The following is a 13,043-nucleotide window of genomic DNA, read 5'->3' as shown; positions in this document are numbered from 1 at the left end:
GAGAAACGGAGAAAGAAACGGAGAAACGAACAAAGAAACGGAGAAACGGAGAAATAAATGGAGAAACGAAGATTGAAACGGAGAAACGAACAAAGAAACGTTTCTCCGATTCTCCGTTTTTCCGTTCCTCCGTTTCTCCGTTTCTCCATTTCTTGGTTTCTCCGTTTCTCCGTTTCTCCGTTTCTCGATTTCCCCGTTTCTCGGTTTCTCCGTTTCTCGGTTTCCGCGTTTCTCCGTTTCTCGGTTTCTGTGTTTCTCGGTTTCTCCGTTTCTCCGTTTCTCCGTTTCACCGTTTTTTGGTCGTTTCTCCATTTATTTCTCCGATTCTCCGTTTCTTTCTTCGTTTCTCCGTTTCTTTGTTCGTTTCACCGTTTATTTCTTCATTTCACCATTTATTTCTCCCATTCTCCGTTTCTTTCTTCGTTTCTCCGTTTATTTGTTCGTTTCTCCGTTTCTTTGTTCGTTTCCACGTTTCTTTCTTCGTTTCTCCGTTTCTTTCATCGTTTCTCCGTTTGTTTGTTCGTTTCTCCGTTCCTTTCTTCGTTTCTCCGTTTCTTTCTTCGTTTCTCCGTTTCTTTCTTTGTTTCTCCGTTTCTTTGTTCGTTTCTCCGTTTCTTTGTTCGTTTCTCCGTTTCTTTCGCCGTTTCTTCGTTTCTTTCTTCGTTTCTCCGTTTCTTTCTTCGTTTCTCCGTTTCTTTCTTTGTTTCTCCGTTTCTTTGTTCGTTTCTCCGTTTATTTCTACATTTCTCCATTTATTTCTCCGTTTCTCCGTTTCTTTGTTGGTTTCTCCGTTTCTTTGTTCGTTTCTCCGTTTCTTTGTTCGTTTCTCCGTTTCTTTCTTCGTTTCTCCGTTCCTTTCTTCGTTTCTCCGTTTCTTTCTCCGTTTCTCGGTTTATTTCTTCGTTTCTCCATTTATTTCTCCGATTCTCCGTTTCTTTCTTCGTTTCTCAGTTTCTATCTTCGTTTCTCCGGTTCTTTCTTCGTTTCTCCGTTTCTTTCTTCGTTTCTCCGTTTCTTTCATCGTTTTTCCGTTTATATCTTCGTTTCTCCATTTATTTCTCCGTTTCTTTCTTCGTTTCTCCGTTTCTTTCTTCGTTTCTCCGTTTATTTCTTCATTTCTCCAATTATTTCTCCGTTTCTCCGTTTCTTCGTTCGTTTCTCCGTTTCTTTGTTCGTTTCTCCGTTTCTTTGTTCGTTTCTCCGTTTCTTTCTTCGTTTCTTCGTTTCTTTGTTCGTTTCTCCGTTTCTTTCTCCGTTTCTCGGTATATTTCTTCGTTTCTCCATTTATTTCTCCGATTCTCCGTTTTTTTCTTCGTTTCTCAGTTTCTATCTTCGTTTCTCCGTTTCTTTCTTCGTTGCTCCGTTTCTTTCTTCGTTTCTCCGTTTCTTTCATCGTTTTTCCGTTTATATCTTCGTTTCTCCATTTATTTCTCCATTTCTTTCTTCGTTTCTCCGTTTCTTTCTTTGTTTCTCCGTTTCTTTCTTCGTTTCTTCGTTTCTTTCTTCATTTCCCCGTTTCTTTCTTCGTTTCCCCGTTTGTTTCTTCCTTTCTCCATTTATTTCTCCGGTTCTCCGTTTCTTTCTTCGTTTCTCCGTTTCTTTCTTCGTTTCTCGGTTTATTTCTTCGTTTCTCCATTTATTTCTCCGATTCTCCGTTTCTTTCTTCGTTTCTCAGTTTCTATCTTCGTTTCTCCGTTTCTTTCTTCGTTTCTCCGTTTCTTTCTTCGTTTCTCCGTTTCTTTCTTCGTTTCTCAGTTTCTATCTTCGTTTCTCCGTTTCTTTCTTCGTTTCTCCGTTTCTTTCTTCGTTTCTCCGTTTCTTTCATCGTTTTTCCGTTTATACCTTCGTTTCTCCATTTATTTCTCCGTTTCTTTCTTCGTTTCTCCATTTCTTTCTTCGTTTCTCCGTTTCTTTCTTCGTTTCTTCGTTTCTTTCTTCGTTTCCCCGTTTCTTTCTTCGTTTCCCCGTTTGTTTCTTCGTTTCTCCATTTATTTCTCCGTTTCTCCGCTTCTTTCTTCGTTTCTCCGTTTCTTTCTTCGTTTCTCCGTTTATTTCTTCGTTTCTCCATTTATTTCCCCGTTCCTCCGTTTCTCCGTGTCTTTCTTTGTTTCTCCGTTTCTTTGTTCGTTTCTCCGTTTATTTCTTCATTTCTCCAATTATTTCTCCGTTTCTCCGTTTCTTTGTTCGTTTCTCCGTTTCTTTGTTCGTTTCTCCGTTTCTTTGTTCGTTTCTCCGTTTCTTTGTTCGTTTCTCCGTTTCTTTGTTCGTTTCTCCGTTTATTTCTTCATTTCTCCAATTATTTCTCCGTTTCTCCGTTTCTTCGTTCGTTTCTCCGTTTCTTTGTTCGTTTCTCCGTTTCTTTGTTCGTTTCTCCGTTTCTTTCTTCGTTTCTCCGTTTATTTCTTCATTTCTCCAATTATTTCTCCGTTTCTCCGTTTCTTCGTTCGTTTCTCCGTTTCTTTCTCCGTTTCTCGGTTTATTTCTTCGTTTCTCCATTTACTTCTCCGATTCTCCGTTTCTTTCTTCGTTTCTCAGTTTCTATCTTCGTTTCTCCGTTTCTTTCTTCGTTTCTCCGTTTCTTTCTTCGTTTCTCCGTTTCTTTCATCGTTTTTCCGTTTATATCTTCGTTTCTCCATTTATTTCTCCATTTATTTCCCCGTTCCTCCGTTTCTTTCTTCGTTTCTCCGTGTCTTTCTTTGTTTCTCCGTTTCTTTGTTCGTTTCTCCGTTTATTTCTTCATTTCTCCAATTATTTCTCCGTTTCTCCGTTTCTTTGTTCGTTTCTCCATTTATTTCTCCGTTTCTCCGTTTCTTTGTTCGCTTCTCCATTTATTTCTCCGTGTCTTCGTTTCCTTGTTCGTTTCTCCGTTTCATTGTTCGTTTCTCCGTTTGTTTCTTCGTTTCTTCGTTTCTTTCTTCGTTTCTTCGTTTCTTTCATCGTTTCTCCGATTCTTCGTTCGTTTCTCCGTTTCTTTCATCGTTTCTCCGTTTCTTTGTTCGTTTCTCCGTTCCTTTCTTCGTTTCTCCGTTTAATTATTCGTTTCTCCATTTGTTTCCCCGTTTCTCCGCTTCTTTCTTTGTTTCTCCGTTTCTTTGTTCGTTTCACCGTTTATTTCATCATTTCTCCATTTATTTCTCCCATTCTCCGTTTCTTTCTTTGTTTCTCCGTTTATTTGTTCGTTTCTCCATTTATTTCTCCGTTTCTTTGTCCGTTTCTCAGTTTCTCCGTTTCTTTGTTCGTTTCTCCGGTCCTTCCTGCGTTTCTCCGTTTATTTGTTCGTTTCTCCATTTATTTCTCCGTTTCTCCGTTTCTTTGTCCGTTTCTCAGTTTCTCCGTTTCTTTGTTCGTTTCTCCGTTCCTTTCTTCGTTTCTCCGTTTATTTCGTCGTTTCTCCGTTTCTTTCTTCGTTACCTGTGTCTTTCTTCGTTTCTTCGATTCTTTCTTTGTTTCTCCGTTTCTTTCATCGTTTCTCCGTTTCTTTCTTCGTTCCTCCGTTTCTTCCTTCGATTCTCCGTTTATTTCTCCGTTTCTTTCTTCGTTCCTCCGTTTCTTTCTTTGTTTCTCCGTTTCTTTCTTCATTTCTCCGTTTATTTCTTCGTTTCTCTGTTCCATTCTTCGTTTCTGCGTTTCTTTGTTCGTTTCTCCGTTTCTTTCTTCGTTTCTTCATTTCTTTCTTCGTTTCTCCGTTTCTTTCATCGTTTCTCCGTTTCTTTCTCCGTTTCTCCGTTTCCATTAAATGATTATAATAATTATAATTTCTATTATAAATCATTTGAGCTATAGTTAAATTATACACTAATACTCTAAATACATATTTAATATATTTTTTAATCTCTTTAGCCTCCAGAAGAATTTTATTTATACTATTTACTGTATATAATAATTTACACAGAATCGGAAATTAATCTAATTATTTATTTATAATTATTATTGTTTATTCACTTATTTTACCAAAAATTTCGATTCTTCATGTATTAATCAAATGTTAAATTGATATATCTCATAGACAATTATTACTTTCCATGTTTTAAAACTTTAAGAAACATCTCTTTACTTTGAAGTTCGATCAAAATCAATTGCTAGAGGCGAAACAATCATTTTTAATGCATAAATAAGATGCACATTGTTCGATCAGTATATGGAACATGCGTAAATGTTAATAACAATCGCTGAAATGAACAAACATTCATCGAAACCATTCGCCCTCGAAGATTTCGCAATATCTTGGTGTTTGTTTATCATAATTATTAACAACCGTCGTAGGATCATACATTAGACAATTATTAACAATGTCCTAGTATAAATAATGGCTTAGAATATCATTTCGTTCAAATATTCCTTGTTCGCGAAGGAATTTTTCCTTGAGATCCAACTGATATTCTCACGGCTACACGTATCGATTATCTATTGACAAGTATTTATCGCGGTGGGTTTTCTATCTAAAAAAGCGTTTAATTGAATTTTGGCACTTTTGTGTAAAAAATACCACTTCTACGCGTATTGTGTAAATTATAGGAATTAAACAAATGTTAAATTAATGTATCTAATGAACAATTGTTACTTTCCGTGCCCTAAAACTTTACGAAACACGTTTTAACGTGGAGTCTCGATCACAATCAATTTCGATAAGTTTCTTAATTAATTGCAATACATAAATAAGATGCACATTGTTCGATCAATATAGGGAACATGCGTAAATGTTAATAACAATCGCTGAAATGAACAAACATTCACTGAAACCGTTCGCCTTCGCAGACTTCGCAATATCTTGACATTAATTTATCATAATTATTAACAACCGTCGTTGGACCGTAGATTAAACAATTTTTGACAATGTTTCGGTATAAAAAGCCATGAATTTCTTTAAATATTTGGTTAGATCGAACAAATACGATCGAAGAAGCCGTGGGATAAAATAAATGAATATTTCTCTACATATCGGAATTATAGTTTGCATGTATGCAAATATATTCTGAACCTGCAATTACAAATCCCTGTAACGTGGTAATTACATGGGTTGCCATCTATTGGAGAAAGGGTTAAACTACAATTATGGGGTGCAAACACCTGGCGGAGAAACGCTCAAGTTTGTCGAGGACTTGTTCTAATTTCAACAAATAGATGGCGCGACAAGTACAATTTACCGACATTAGAGATAAGTATTTCCATTTGTATGATATTCCCTACCGTGCGATAAAATAAATAAATACTTTTGTACAAACTTTTGTATGTTTCATCTTTCGAATAAATGTAAAATTAAACCTTCCACGGTAAATTTTATTCTTGAACATATTAATGTTTCTAGGACGATTTATTTCAGTATAAAGAGTGCTATAGGTGGGAAATTTGTGTACATAATAATTATTGAGTATAAAATAGTTTTTCTCTTATTAGAGGTTAATATATTCAATAAGGAAGAAGAGTTAATCTTTATTATTTTAAATATAAAAACTAAAATTAAAGAAATTATTGAAGATAAAATGAGATATGTTAAAAATGTATTTTTGTTAATTATTAATAAAATAACTATAATAGATGTTTGTATAACAGATAAAAATCCTATCATTATTATGATTGATTTTTTTGTTTACGCAAATGATACGAGCAATAATTACATTAATTAGGCAAATAAAATAAATTCCATTATTAAATTTTAATATGAGTTTTATAATAATTATAGGGATTAATTTTATTAAAGTTATTATAAAGGATAGATTAATTCAATTTAATGAATAAATTAAAGAAATGAATAGTACATTTAAAGAGTACATCCCAATTTTTAAGATAAGTGAAAAAAAAATAATTATTATAAATAAATAATTAGATTTACTGCCGATTCTGTGTAAATTATTATATATAGTAAATAGTATAAATAAAATTCTTCTGGAGGCTAAAGAGATTAAAAAATATATTAAATATGTATTTAGAGTATTAGTGTCTAATTTAACTATACTAGTACTAGTAGATCAAATGATTTATAATAGAAATTATAAATATTATAATCATTTAATCGAAACGGAGAAACGGAGAAACGGAGAAACGATGAAACGAAGGAAGAAACGGAGAAACGAAGAAAGAAACGGAGAAACGAAGAAAGAAACGGAGAAACGAAGAAAGAAACGGAGAAACGAAGAAAGAAACTGACAAACGAAGAAAGAAACGGAGAATCGTAGAAATAAATGGAGAAACGGAGAAATAAATGGAGAAACGAAGAAATAAACGGAGAAACGAAGAAAGAAACGGAGAAACGAAGAAAGAGACGGAGAAACGAACAAAGAAACGGAGAAACGAAGAAAGAGACGGAGAAACGAACAAAGAAACGGAGAAACGAAGAAAGAAACAAAGAAAAAAAAAGGAAGAAACGGAGAAACGGAGAAATAAATGGAGAAACGAAGAAATAAACGGAGAAACGAAGAAAGAAACGGAGAAACGAAGAAAGAGACGGAGAAACGAAGAAACAAAACGGAGTAACGAAGAAAGAAACGAAGAAACGAAGAAAGAAACGGAGAATCGGAGAAATAAATGGAGAAACGAAGAAAGAAACGGAGAAACGAAGAAAGAAACGGAGTAACGAAGAAAGAAACGAAGAAAGAAACGGAGAATCGGAGAAATAAATGGAGAAACGAAGAAATAAACAGTGAAACGGAGAAAGAAACGGAGAAACGAACAAAGAAACGGAGAAACGAGCAAAGAAACGGAGAAATAAATGGAGAAACGAAGATATAAACGGAGAAACGATGAACGAAACGGAGAAACGAAGAAAGAAACGGAGAAACGAAGAAAGAAACGGAGAAACGAAGAAAGAAACGTAGAAACGAAGAAAGAAACGGAGAAACGAAGAAAGAAACGGAGTAACGAAGAAAGAAACGAGGAAACGAAGAAAGAAACGGAGAATCGGAGAAATAAATTGAGAAACGAAGAAATAAACGGAGAAACGAAGAAAGAAACGGAGAAACGGAGAAATAAATGGAGAAACGAAGAAATAAACGGAGAAACGAAGAAAGAAACGGAGAAACGAAGAAAGAAACGAAGAAACGAAGAAAGAAACGGAGAAACGAAGAAAGAAACGGAGAAACGATGAATGAAACGGAGAAACGAAGAAAGAAACGAAGAAACGAAGAAAGAAACGGAGAAACGAAGAAAGAAACGGAGAAACGATGAATGAAACGGAGAAACGAAGAAAGAAACGAAGAAATAAATGGAGAAACGAAGATATAAACGGAGAAACGATGAAAGAAACGGAGAAACGAAGAAAGAAACGGAGAAACGAAGAAAGAAACGGAGAAACGAAGAAAGAAACGGAGAAACGAAGAAAGAAACGGAGTAACGAAGAAAGAAACGAGGAAACGAAGAAAGAAACGGAGAATCGGAGAAATAAATTGAGACACGAAGAAATAAACGGAGAAACGAAGAAAGAAACGGAGAAACGGAGAAATAAATGGAGAAACGAAGAAATAAACGGAGAAACGAAGAAAGAAACGGAGAAACGAAGAAAGAAACGAAGAAACGAAGAAAGAAACGGAGAATCGGAGAAATAAATTGAGACACGAAGAAATAAACGGAGAAACGAAGAAAGAAACGGAGAAACGGAGAAATAAATGGAGAAACGAAGAAATAAACGGAGAAACGAAGAAAGAAACGGAGAAAACGAAGAAGAGAGAAACGGAGAAACGAAGAAAGAAACGAAGAAGAAACGAGAAGAAAGAGAACGAGAAAGAAACGAAGAGAAAAGAAAGAAGAACAGAAGAAAGAAAAAAGAAAAGAAAGAAAAGAAGAAAAAAAGGAAGAAAACGGAGAAACGGAGAAATAAATGGAGAAACGAAGAAATAAACGGAGAAACGAAGAAAGAAACGGAGAAACGAAGAAAGAGACGGAGAAACGAAGAAACAAAACGGAGTAACGAAGAAAGAAACGAAGAAAAGAAGAAAGAAACGGAGAATCGGAGAAATAAATGGAGAAACGAAGAAAGAAACGGAGAAACGAAGAAAGAAACGGAGAAACGGAGAAATAAATGGAGAAACGAAGAAATAAACGGAGAAACGAAGAAAGAAACGGAGAAACGAAGAAAGAAACGAAGAAAGAAACGGAGAAACGAAGAAAGAAACGGAGAAACGATGAATGAAACGGAGAAACGAAGAAAGAAACGAAGAAACGAAGAAAGAAACGGAGAAACGAAGAAAGAAACGGAGAAACGATGAATGAAACGGAGAAACGAAGAAAGAAACGAAGAAATAAATGGAGAAACGAAGATATAAACGGAGAAACGATGAAAGAAACGGAGAAACGAAGAAAGAAACGGAGAAACGAAGAAAGAAACGGAGAAACGAAGAAAGAAACGGAGAAACGAAGAAAGAAACGGAGTAACGAAGAAAGAAACGAGGAAACGAAGAAAGAAACGGAGAATCGGAGAAATAAATTGAGAAACGAAGAAATAAACGGAGAAACGAAGAAAGAAACGGAGAAACGGAGAAATAAAAGGAGAAACGAAGAAATAAACGGAGAAACGAAGAAAGAAACGGAGAAACGAAGAAAGAAACGAAGAAACGAAGAAAGAAACGGAGAATCGGAGAAATAAATGGAGAAACGAAGAAATAAATCGAGAAACGGAGAGAGAAACGAAGAATCGAAGAAAGAATCGGAGAAACGAAGGAATAAACCGTGAAACGGAGAAAGAAACGGAGAAACGAAGAAAGAAACGGAGAAACGAAGAAAGAAACGGAGAAACGATGAATGAAACGGAGAAACGAAGAAAGAAACGGCGAAATAAATGGAGAAACGAAGATGTAAACGGAGAAACGATGAAAGAAACGGAGAAACGAAGAAAGAAACGGAGAAACGAAGAAAGAAACGGAGAAAACGAAGAAAGAAACGGAGAAACGAAGGAAGAAACGGAGAAACGAAGAAAGAAACGGAGTAACGAAGAAAGAAACGGAGTAACGAAGGAAGAAACGAAGAAAGAAACGGAGAATCGGAAAAATAAATGGAGAAACGAAGAAATAAACCGAGAAACGGAGAAAGAAACGGAGAATCGGAGAAATAAATTGAGACACGAAGAAATAAACGGAGAAACGAAGAAAGAAACGGAGAAACGGAGAAATAAATGGAGAAACGAAGAAATAAACGGAGAAACGAAGAAAGAAACGGAGAAACGAAGAAAGAAACGAAGAAACGAAGAAAGAAACGGAGAATCGGAGAAATAAATGGAGAAACGAAGAAATAAACCGAGAAACGGAGAGAGAAACGAAGAAACGAAGAAAGAATCGGAGAAACGAAGGAATAAACCGTGAAACGGAGAAAGAAACGGAGAAACGAAGAAAGAAACGGAGAAACGAAGAAAGAAACGGAGAAACGATGAATGAAACGGAGAAACGAAGAAAGAAACGGAGAAATAAATGGAGAAACGAAGATATAAACGGAGAAACGATGAAAGAAATGGAGAAACGAAGAAAGAAACGGAGAAACGAAGAAAGAAACGGGGAAACGAAGAAAGAAACGGAGAAACGAAGAAAGAAACGGAGAAACGAAGAAAGAAACGGAGAAACGAAGAAAGAAACGGAGTAACGAAGAAAGAAACGAGGAAACGAATTAAGAAACGGAGAATCGGAGAAATAAATTGAGAAACGAAGAAATAAACGGAGAAACGAAGAAAGAAACGTAGAAACGAAGAAAGAAACGAAGAAACGAAGAAAGAAACGGAGAATCGGAGAAATAAATGGAGAAACGAAGAAATAAACCGAGAAACGGAGAAAGAAACGGAGAAACGAAGAAAGAAACGGAGTAACGAAGAAAGAAACGAGGAAACGAAGAAAGAAACGGAGAATCGGAGAAATAAATTGAGAAACGAAGAAATAAACGGAGAAACGAAGAAAGAATCGGAGAAACGGAGAAATAAATGGAGAAACGAAGAAATAAACGGAGAAACGAAGAAAGAAACGGAGAAACGAAGAAAGAAACGAAGAAACGAAGAAAGAAACGGAGAATCGGAGAAATAAATGGAGAAACGAAGAAATAAACCGAGAAACGGAGAGAGAAACGAAGAAACGAAGAAAGAATCGGAGAAACGAAGGAATAAACCGTGAAACGGAGAAAGAAACGGAGAAACGAAGAAAGAAACGAAGAAACGAAGAAAGAAACGGAGAAACGATGAATGAAACGGAGAAACGAAGAAAGAAACGGAGAAATAAATGGAGAAACGAAGATATAAACGGAGAAACGATGAAAGAAATGGAGAAACGAAGAAAGAAACGGAGAAACGAAGAAAGAAACGGGGAAACGAAGAAAGAAACGGAGAAACGAAGAAAGAAACGGAGAAACGAAGAAAGAAACGGAGAAACGAAGGAAGAAACGGAGTAACGAAGAAAGAAACGAGGAAACGAATTAAGAAACGGAGAATCGGAGAAATAAATTGAGAAACGAAGAAATAAACGGAGAAACGAAGAAAGAAACGGAGAAACGGAGAAATAAATGGAGAAACGAAGAAATAAACGGAGAAACGAAGAAAGAAACGGAGAAACGAAGAAAGAAACGAAGAAACGAAGAAAGAAACGGAGAAACGAAGAAAGAAACGGAGAAACGATGAATGAAACGGAGAAACGAAGAAAGAAACGAAGAAATAAATGGAGAAACGAAGATATAAACGGAGAAACGATGAAAGAAACGGAGAAACGAAGAAAGAAACGGAGAAACGAAGAAAGAAACGGAGAAACGAAGAAAGAAACGGAGAAACGAACAAAGAAACGGAGAAACGGAGAAAGAAACGGAGAAACTAACAAAGAAACGGAGAAACGAACAAAGAAACGGAGAAACGAACAAAGAAACGGAGAAATAAATGGAGAAACGAAGAAATAAACGGAGAATCGAAGAAAGAAACGGAGAATCGAATAAAGAAACGGAGAAACGAAGAAAGAAACGGAGTAACGAAGAAAGAAACGAAGAAACGAAGAAAGAAACGGAGAAACGGAGAAATAAATGGAGAAACGAAGAAATGAACCGAGAAACGGAGAAAGAAACGGAGAAACGAACAAAGAAACGGAGAAACGAAGAAAGAAACGGAGAAACGAAGAAAGAAACGGAGAAACGAACAAAGAAACGGAGAAACGAACAAAGAAACGGAGAAACGAACAAAGAAACGGAGAAACGAACAAAGAAACGGGGAAACGAACAAAGAAACGGAGAAACGAACAAAGAAACGGAGAAACGGAGAAATAAATGGAGAAACGAAGAAATAAGCGGAGAATCGAAGAAAGAAACGGAGAAACGAAGAAAGAAACGGAGAAACGAAGAAAGAAACGGAGAAACGAAGATACGGAGAAACGGAGAGACGGAGAAACGGAGAAACGGGAAACCGAGAAACGGAGAAACAGAGAAACAGAGAAACCGAGAAACGGAGAAACGGAGAATCGGTGAAACGGAGAAACGGAGAAACGGAGAAATCGAGAAACGGAGAAACGGAGAAACCGAGAAACGGAGAAACGGAGAAACGGAGAAACCGAGAAACGGAGAAACGTAGAAACGTTTCTTTTTTCGTTTCTCCGTTTCTTTGTTCGTTTCTCCGTTTCTTTCTTCGTTCCTCCGTTTCTTTGTTCGTTTCTCCGTTTATTTCTTTGTTTCTCCATTTATTTCTCCGTTTCTCCGTTTCTTTCTTCGTATCTCCGTTTCTTTCTTCGTTTCTCCATTTATTTCTCCGTTTCACCGTTTCTTTCTTCGTTTCTCCGTTTCTTTCTTCGTTTCTCCGTTTCTTTCTTCGTTTCTCCGTTTCTTTCTTCGATTCTCCGTTTATTTCTTCGTTTCTCCATTTATTTCTCCGTTTCTCCGTTTCTTTGTTCGTTTCTCCGTTTCTTTGTTCGTTTCCCCGTTTCTTTGTTCGTTTCTCCGTTTCTTTCTTCGTTTCTCCGTTTCTTTCTTCGTTTCTTCGTTTCTTTCTTCGTTACTCCATTTCTTTCTTCGTTTCTCCGTTTCTGTGTTCGTTTCTCCGTTTCTTTGTTCGTTTCTCCGTTTCTTTGTTCGTTTCTCCGTTTCTTTCCCCGTTTCACGGTTTATTTCTTCGTTTCTCCATTTATTTCTCCGATTCTCCGTTTCTTTCTTCGTTTCTTTCTTCGTTACTCCGTTTCATTCTTCGTTTCTCCGTTTCTTTCTTCGTTACTCCGTTTCTTTCTTCGTTTCTCCGTTTCTTTGTTCGTTTCGCCGTTTCTTTCTTCGTTTCTCCGTTTCTTTCATCGTTTCTCCGTTTCTTTCTTCGTTTCTCCGTTTCTTTCATCGTTTCTCCGTTTCTTTCTTCGTTTCTCCGTTTCTTTCTTCGTTTCTCCGTTTCTTTCTTCGTTTCTCCGTTTCTTTCTTCGTTTCTTCGTTTCTTTCTTCGTTACTCCATTTCTTTCTTCGTTTCTCCGATTCTGTGTTCGTTTCTCCGTTTCTTTGTTCGTTTCTCCGTTTCTTTGTTCGTTTCTCCGTTTCTTTCCCCGTTTCACGGTTTATTTCTTCGTTTCTCCATTTATTTCTCCGATTCTCCGTTTCTTTCTCCGTTTCTTTCTACGTTTCTCGGTTTATTTCTTCGTTTCTCCATTTATTTCTCCGTTTCTCCGTTCCTTTCTTCGTATCTACGTTTCTTTGTTTGTTTCTCCGCTTCTCTCTTCGTATCTCCGTTTTTTTCTTCGCTTCTCCGTTTCTCCGTTTCTTTGTTCGTTTCGCCGTTTCTTTCTTCGTTTCTCCGTTTCTTTCATCGTTTCTCCGTTTCTTTCTTCGTTTCTCCGTTTCTTTCTTCGTTTCTCCGTTTCTTTCTTCGTTTCTCCGTTTCTTTCTACGTTTCTTCGTTTCTTTCTTCGTTACTCCATTTCTTTCTTCGTTTCTCCGTTTCTGTGTTCGTTGCTCCGTTTCTTTGTTCGTTTCTCCGTTTCTTTGTTCGTTTCTCCGTTTCTTTCCCCGTTTCACGGTTTATTTCTTCGTACTCCATTTATTTCTCCGTTTCTCCGTTTCTTTCTTCGTATCTCCGTTTCTTTGTTTGTTTCTCCGTTTCTTTCTTCGTATCTCCGTTTCTTTCTTCGTTTCTT

This window comes from Ptiloglossa arizonensis, chromosome 2 (assembly GCF_051014685.1).
Source record: "Ptiloglossa arizonensis isolate GNS036 chromosome 2, iyPtiAriz1_principal, whole genome shotgun sequence".
In the NCBI taxonomy this organism is placed as follows: domain Eukaryota; kingdom Metazoa; phylum Arthropoda; class Insecta; order Hymenoptera; family Colletidae; genus Ptiloglossa; species Ptiloglossa arizonensis.
Note: the sequence above shows the minus strand (reverse complement) of the source record.